This window comes from Diaphorina citri, unplaced genomic scaffold (assembly GCF_000475195.1).
Source record: "Diaphorina citri unplaced genomic scaffold, Diaci psyllid genome assembly version 1.1 scaffold325, whole genome shotgun sequence".
In the NCBI taxonomy this organism is placed as follows: domain Eukaryota; kingdom Metazoa; phylum Arthropoda; class Insecta; order Hemiptera; family Psyllidae; genus Diaphorina; species Diaphorina citri.
Window position 1 is genome coordinate 11,567 of NW_007377760.1, and position 6,856 is coordinate 18,422.

Consider the following 6,856-nt stretch of genomic DNA (forward strand, 5'->3'; position numbering starts at 1 on the left):
GGGAGGGGAGGGAGAAGAAGAAAAGTAGGGGAAAGAGTTAAGGGAGGGGGAAAAGCTCTTGGTGGTGGCACTTTGGAGAGTGGTACCGTTGATTACGACATGAGAAGCGTTTTCTTATACATAAATAGGTACATAAAGACAGGTATATAACTATTTATTATATAACTAAATACATAGAAATAAGAAGGATAGGTACATAAGTACATTGTATGTAGGTAAGAACTATGAAATATCCAAGACGGAGAATGATTTGGCTTGCTTACCCCTTTACTTACCAGGAGAGGGGATTCAGCAAGTGTGTATAAGGCTGTACACACTGCTTGCACAAAAAAAAAAAAAAAAAAAAAAAAAAACCGAGACTTTTTCCCTTCTTTACTCCCTCTTATCCTACTCCCTTTCTATTACTGTCCTGTCCTTACCTTTCTATTTCTTCTCTTCTTTTCCATCCTGTTCTCTTTCGAATTTTCACTCCTATTCTCTCCCTTTTGATCCTCCTCTTCCTTTTCTCCTATTCCCTCCCCTTTGATCCTCCTCTTCCTTTTCTCCTTTTCACTCCTATTCCCTCCATCATTCTCCTCCTTCTTATGTCTTCTTTCAGTTTCTACCCCTCTAAAGATGCCTTCTGTCTTCCAATCCTCCATTTCTTGTTCGATCATGGACAAAATTCCAATAGTAAAATTAAAAGAATTGCCTAAATACCTAGCAAACTTGAGGCAAAATAACTGGCTCGGCTAATCTCACCTTCCTTACATCTCAGCTGGTGGCAAAAGAGGAAGCAAAACCGCCGACTTCCAAGCCCCCGCCCCCAGCCTAGCTGATGATTTTCGGGGGGGAAACGTGAACTCCTAACTCCTTGAGTGCAATTAACATTCTGGTATTTTCCTTTATAGTTTTTGACTGAAATATCTTCGAGAAGTCACGGTGTAGGAGGAGCGTGCCGTTATTTGGGTGGGTTTTGAAATTCTGACATGATTCTGATATGAATGACCTGTTTCACTCATTGTATTTGAAAGTTGGTCTTTCATGTCAACTGTCTACAAAGTAACAGGTAGGTACCAATATGATAATTTTCAAATATGGTCACAAATTTCTTCGTTCATCATCAATCTCTAAAGATCTTATCGGTGAAGCCTCTGATTTCTTGGAACCTTCTTCATTTTCCTAGATCTTCCTCTGTGTTTTTACTTTTAGGTTTTTAAAAGGAGTAAAAGGGTCATTAGAAATGATCAGGTTGATTAGTAAGCACTTTATCTTGTATATTTGCTCCTTTATCTCATCCTTCTCTTCTTCTTCTTCTTCTTTTTCTCCTCCTAATCCTTTTTTTCCTCCAACTACTCTTTTCTTCTTCCCTTTCTCCTCTTCCTCTTTCGTTTTTTTCCTCTCTTGCTTCTTCTTTTCCTCTTCCACCTCCTCCTCCTTCTTCTTCGCCCCTTTTTCTTCTCCTTTATCTGCTCTTCCTCATCGAGGAAATCTTTAATTTTCCCTTTTTTGATTCGCTCCACTGGAGTCGAATTTCTTTGATAAAAATCCCTCTAATTTACACTCGGGGGGAAACATTTACAAAAGGGAGAAAAAACAGGTGAGATGCATCCTTAGTGTGTGTGGTTTTTACCTCTTTTTTCCCCTTTCCCTATAAAATCTCCCTCCAATTCTCCCTCAATAAGAACTTTTACCATTCTTTCCCGAATTCTATCATTCTCTACTAGTGTTAGATCCATTTTACGTTGACCCCCTTTCCTTTTCGCCTTTTTTCCCTCTCCATCTTCTCATTACTTTTTAGTCCGTCCTTCCTTTATTATTACAATAGTAATAAAAAGGTATAAGGGACAATGTACCTTCTTTTCTTGCTTCTAAATACCTTCTTTTCCACCTTATTCTGTCTCCCTGAGCTGCTATCATATATCACGGGGAAAATTAGACTAAAGTAAAATTTATGTAGCGTAATAATGTGTGTTGTATGTATGAGGTGGAAATATTTTCAGAAGAAGCGACGAAGGAGTCAAAAAGAGTGTGTAATAATAAAAAAGTGGAAGAATTAGGAGGAGGAGGAAGAGGAGAAAGAAGATGGCTGGAAAGACGGAGTTGAAGAGAAAAATGATGAAGAAGGAAGAGGAGGAGGAGATGAGTAAGGCTGGTAGAAGTAAATACAGGACGGGACGTCAGGAAAAGAAATTAGAAGCTACAACGTATGAATTTTATTACATGGAACATACATGGATGGGAATGAACAAAGTAATTAAATTAAATTAATCCCAAGGACAAGGTAAACGTAGACTCAACAAATACCTAGATTGTGCCTGAAAACATGTGATGTGTTCCAATATTCTAGAGTGAAGGTACCTTAAAATTGTCAGTGAACCGAGATTTTGCTAGGTAAAAAATAATGGTCTCACAATTTTTACCATCAAATTTGATCAAAATCGAATACCTATAGAACCTAGACCGTTCGAGTTTTAAAGTGTAACAACAAAATCATTAATTGGAAAATCGCATGGAAAGAACTTCAATTCAATTCAATTCAATTCAATTAAATTTATTTTTATTGTACATAATATGACATCAAAAATACATTTCAATGAATACAATTGTACAACGTCATTGTACAACTTGAGGACCTATTGCCTCGATCAATCAGCCCCTACAACAAATTCTTTCAAATATAGGATTGACGAATTCATCTCTTCTAATCCTCTGAAATAACTTAACATAACCTCACTTTATACTCACTTGATCTGGGCATAATAAGTATTTTTCTTTTGCCCTTACAAGATTAATTATTATTATTATTATTAATCGAGGTATTGAAGAGTTATTAGGCGCTTTTTGAAGGAAACGCTAGGCAAACGAAAGAGAAAACTTGAACCCTTCCTTGCCCGTCTTAACCATCGTCATCAGTTTTTCGTTAATTACACAAACACGAAACCTCCTTTCCCTTTTTCCCTCTCATTTGTTCCCTTTTATGCTACTTTTTCCCCTTTTCCCTCTAATTTGTTCCCTTTTATGCTACTTGTTCCCCTTTTCCCTCTCATTTGTTCCCTTTTATGCTACTTGTTCCCCTTTTCCCTCTCATTTGTTCCCTTTTATGCTACTTTTCCCCCTTTTCCCTCTCATTTGTTCCCTTTTATGCTACTTTTTCCCCTTTTCCCTCTCATTTGTTCCCTTTTATGCTACTTGTTCCATTTTGTACTTTTTTTCTAGAAGATTGGCGGTACTTCCTCTACTTTTCTATATTCTAGGAATCTGGAAAATTCCTTTTGGTAAGAGGTATCTTGACAGAAAACATTTGAACAAAAAGCCAAGTGCCGGCATCAATGCCTGAGGTATCTTGAATATAGGAGAAAAGCTTTGAGAAGCTTGGTCTAATCCATTGCCTTGAGTTGGGACCAAAGGGCACTCAAGGCAATTTAGAGCTCAAAATAAATTATAAATAAATTTATTAAAAAAAGAGGTGAAAACTAAATTTAAGTAACTGTTCACGCCATGTGACCAGTCTTAATTTAAATTCCCTCCAAACCTATAAAATCTGTCATAATATGATTATTAATTTTGACACCTCTTTGTATGACATCTCATTGCAAGGAGGTATCTAGTTGTAAAAGTAAACAATAACCTCAGAATGTTTCCCTCAGCATACATGATGGAATCATTCTGGGGACCTTTTCTCTCTCTCTCCCTCTATTTGACCCTTTTTTTCTCCCTCTCTCTCTCTCTCCTCCCCTTTAAATTCTCCCTCTCTTTCTCCCCCGTGATAAAAATTCCATCACAACTGTATTTATATCCCTTTTTTTTTCCAGAGAGAGAAAACTTTTCGTTTTGTCATTTTCCAAAGAGAAAAAAGAATTAAGTCGAAAATGTGATTATTGTGTTCTCTTTGGCCTCTCTCTCTCTCTCTCTCTCTCTCTCTCTCTCTCTCTCTCTCTTTGTCTTTCTCCCTCCCTCTCGCTTTTCTATCCTCCTCTATCTCTCAGTCTTTAATACAACTATCGCTTTTTTTCCGAGTCCATCCTTTTCCCTCACACATCTTTATGTGTGTGTGTCCATCTCTCTCTCTCTTGCTCTCTTCCTCTCTCTCTCTCCTTATTCTATTCCTTTCCAACACATTTGCTGAGATTGAACCCACGCACTCCTGATTTCAAGACGAGCGTCTTGGCCACTACGCCACCGAGGCAGACACCACAGAACTCCTCCCTTTGTAAAAAAAAGAAGAAGAAGGGAAAAGAAGAAGAAGAAGAAGAAGAAGAAGAAGAAGAAGAAGAAGAAGAAGAAGAAGAAGAAGAAGAAGAAGAAGAAGAAGTACAAGAAGAAGAAGAAGAAGAAGAAGAAGAAGAAGAAGAAGAAGAAGAAGAAGAAGAAGAAGAAGAAGAAGAAGAAGAAGTACTCAATTGAATTGAATTGAAACATGGTAACATTTTAGAACGGAAGAAGAAGAAGAAGAAGAAGAAGAAAAAAGATGAAGTCCTACAAGTAAATACATTAATGTTGAATGTACATCAGCACAAAAAAGGGAAGCAAAAATACCTACTTACAGTTTTCATATGCCCTTTACTTATTATCTACTAAGCCTTAGTTACCTAAGGCTTAGTAGATCATAAGTAACTAAGGTATTTGTACTTACAAAGTAATACAATGCTTTCATCTACGATTATATACCTATGTACGAATATATACTGTCATAAAGCTCAGCTTTTTTGCTCATATGAAGCTTAAGCACTGTGGGAAAATTTCCCTCCCTCCCTCCCCGGCATCACTTTATCCCTTCCCTTTCTCCCTTTTTCTCCCTTTCTCCCTTTTTCTCCCTCTCCCCCTGAAAATCTCCCTAATTCCTCCCTATAGCGTATGTGTAACCTTCTTCCTCTCATATTAGAAATCGAGTAACAAGCAATGGATAAGTGGAGATGTCAAAATTACTTCTTTTCGAACCAAGCAATGTGCTAGTGGAGCTGCCAAATTTACGTCTTTTCAAATCGAGTAACAAGCAATGGATTAGTGGAGATGTCAAAATTACTTCTTCTAAAATTGAGTAAAGAGTAATCGATTATCTAGTGGAGATATCAAAATTCCTTATTTTCAAATCGAGTAACAAGCAATGGATTAGTAGAGATGTCAAAATTACTTCTTTTCGAACCAAGCAATGTGCTAGTGGAGCTGCAAGATTTACTTCTTTTCAAATCGAGTAACAAGCAATGGATTAGTGGAGATGTCAAAATTACTTCTTCTAAAATTGAGTAAACAGTAATCGATTATTTATCTAGTGGAGATATCAAAATTCCTTATGCCAGCCTAGTTAGCTTAGTTGGTAGTGCGTCTGCCTTGTAAGCGCTAGGCCGCGGGTTCGATTCCCGCCCGGGGCTTATCCCTCTGTTTTTTCCCCTCTTTTTTATACCTACCTTTCTTCTTTTTTTTTAACCTTTTTTTTATGTAAGAAGGGAAGAGAGGTATAGAGGGTGGGAAAAAAAAGTGTGAGACCGGGGAACTTTGTCGTATTTTGTTCCGGATATTTCCCGGTGTCAGAGCCCGGTAAAAGAGGGATTTAACACCCTGTTTGGAACTAACAAAGAGCTAAAAATATGTAGAGCTACCTACGAGAGTTACCTTGAGAGGTTACATGCTTGCCTTTGTATGCGCTAGGTTGAAGGTTCTAGTCCCGCTCGGGGCGGATTTTATCCTGAACAGATAAGGTTCGTTCTCGGAACGGCTTGCTTTCTTCTATCCTGTCTTCCTTCTCTCTTCGATTGCGGGACGATAAAACCTTTGTTGTTAGGTGTTGCTCTCTCTCTCTCTCTCTCTCTCTCTCTCTCTTTTACAATATTCTATCATTTTTTTTATATATTATGTTTACCTTGTATGCATAATATTATGTGTGTTTTTTGTACCTACATCACCTTAGCACTAAAAGTGCAAGTTTGTTCATAAAATAATGCATAATATCTTCGTACCCTACATATTTATTTATGTACATATTTTTCATATAATATACCTAATGCACACTCCACATATTTATTAAGGTAAAAAAAAAAGAAGACAAAAGAAAAACATAGCTGTGAGCTTTGGAGAGATAAGAGGTTCCCAAATTAAGTTCTGACTTTTTTTTGTCCCCGTATACAGGGTGTTTAAAAAAATGTAAATTTCAAATTCATTTTTACATCATAAAGATAAAAATTCAGAAGAAATATTGAAAAAAAAAAAAATAAAAAAAAAAAAATAGTGTTTTTGAAGTTAAGGTTGAATAATTGAAAGATACTATAAATAAGTTTTGTGGTAATTTTGGTGGAATGAACAAAGTAATTAAATTAAATTAATCCCAAGGACAAGGTAAACGTAGACTCTTAACAAATACCTAATATAGATTGTGCCTGAAACCATGTGATGTGTTCCAAAATTCTAGAGTGAAGGTACCTTAAAATTGTCAGTGAACCGAGATTTTGCTAGGTAAAAAATAATGGTCTCACAATTTTTACCATCAAATTTGATCAAAATCGAATACCTATAGAACCTAGACCGTTCGAGTTTTAAAGTGTAACAACAAAATCATTAATTGGAAAATCGCACGGAAAGAACTTGTGGACCCTCGATCAAATCGAGGCATTGAAGAGTTATTAGGCGCTTTTTGAAGGAAACGCTAGGCAAACGAAAGAGAAAACTTGAACCCTTCCTTGCCCGTCTATAACCATCGTCATCAGTTTTTCGTTAATTACACAAACACGAAACCTCCTTCCCCTTTTTCCCTCTCATTTCTTCCCTTTTATGCTACTTTTTCCCTTTTTCCCTCTCATTATTTTGTTCCCTTTTATGCTACTTTTTCCCCTTTTCCCTCTAATTTGTTCCCTTTTATGCTACTTTTTCCCCTTTTCCCTCT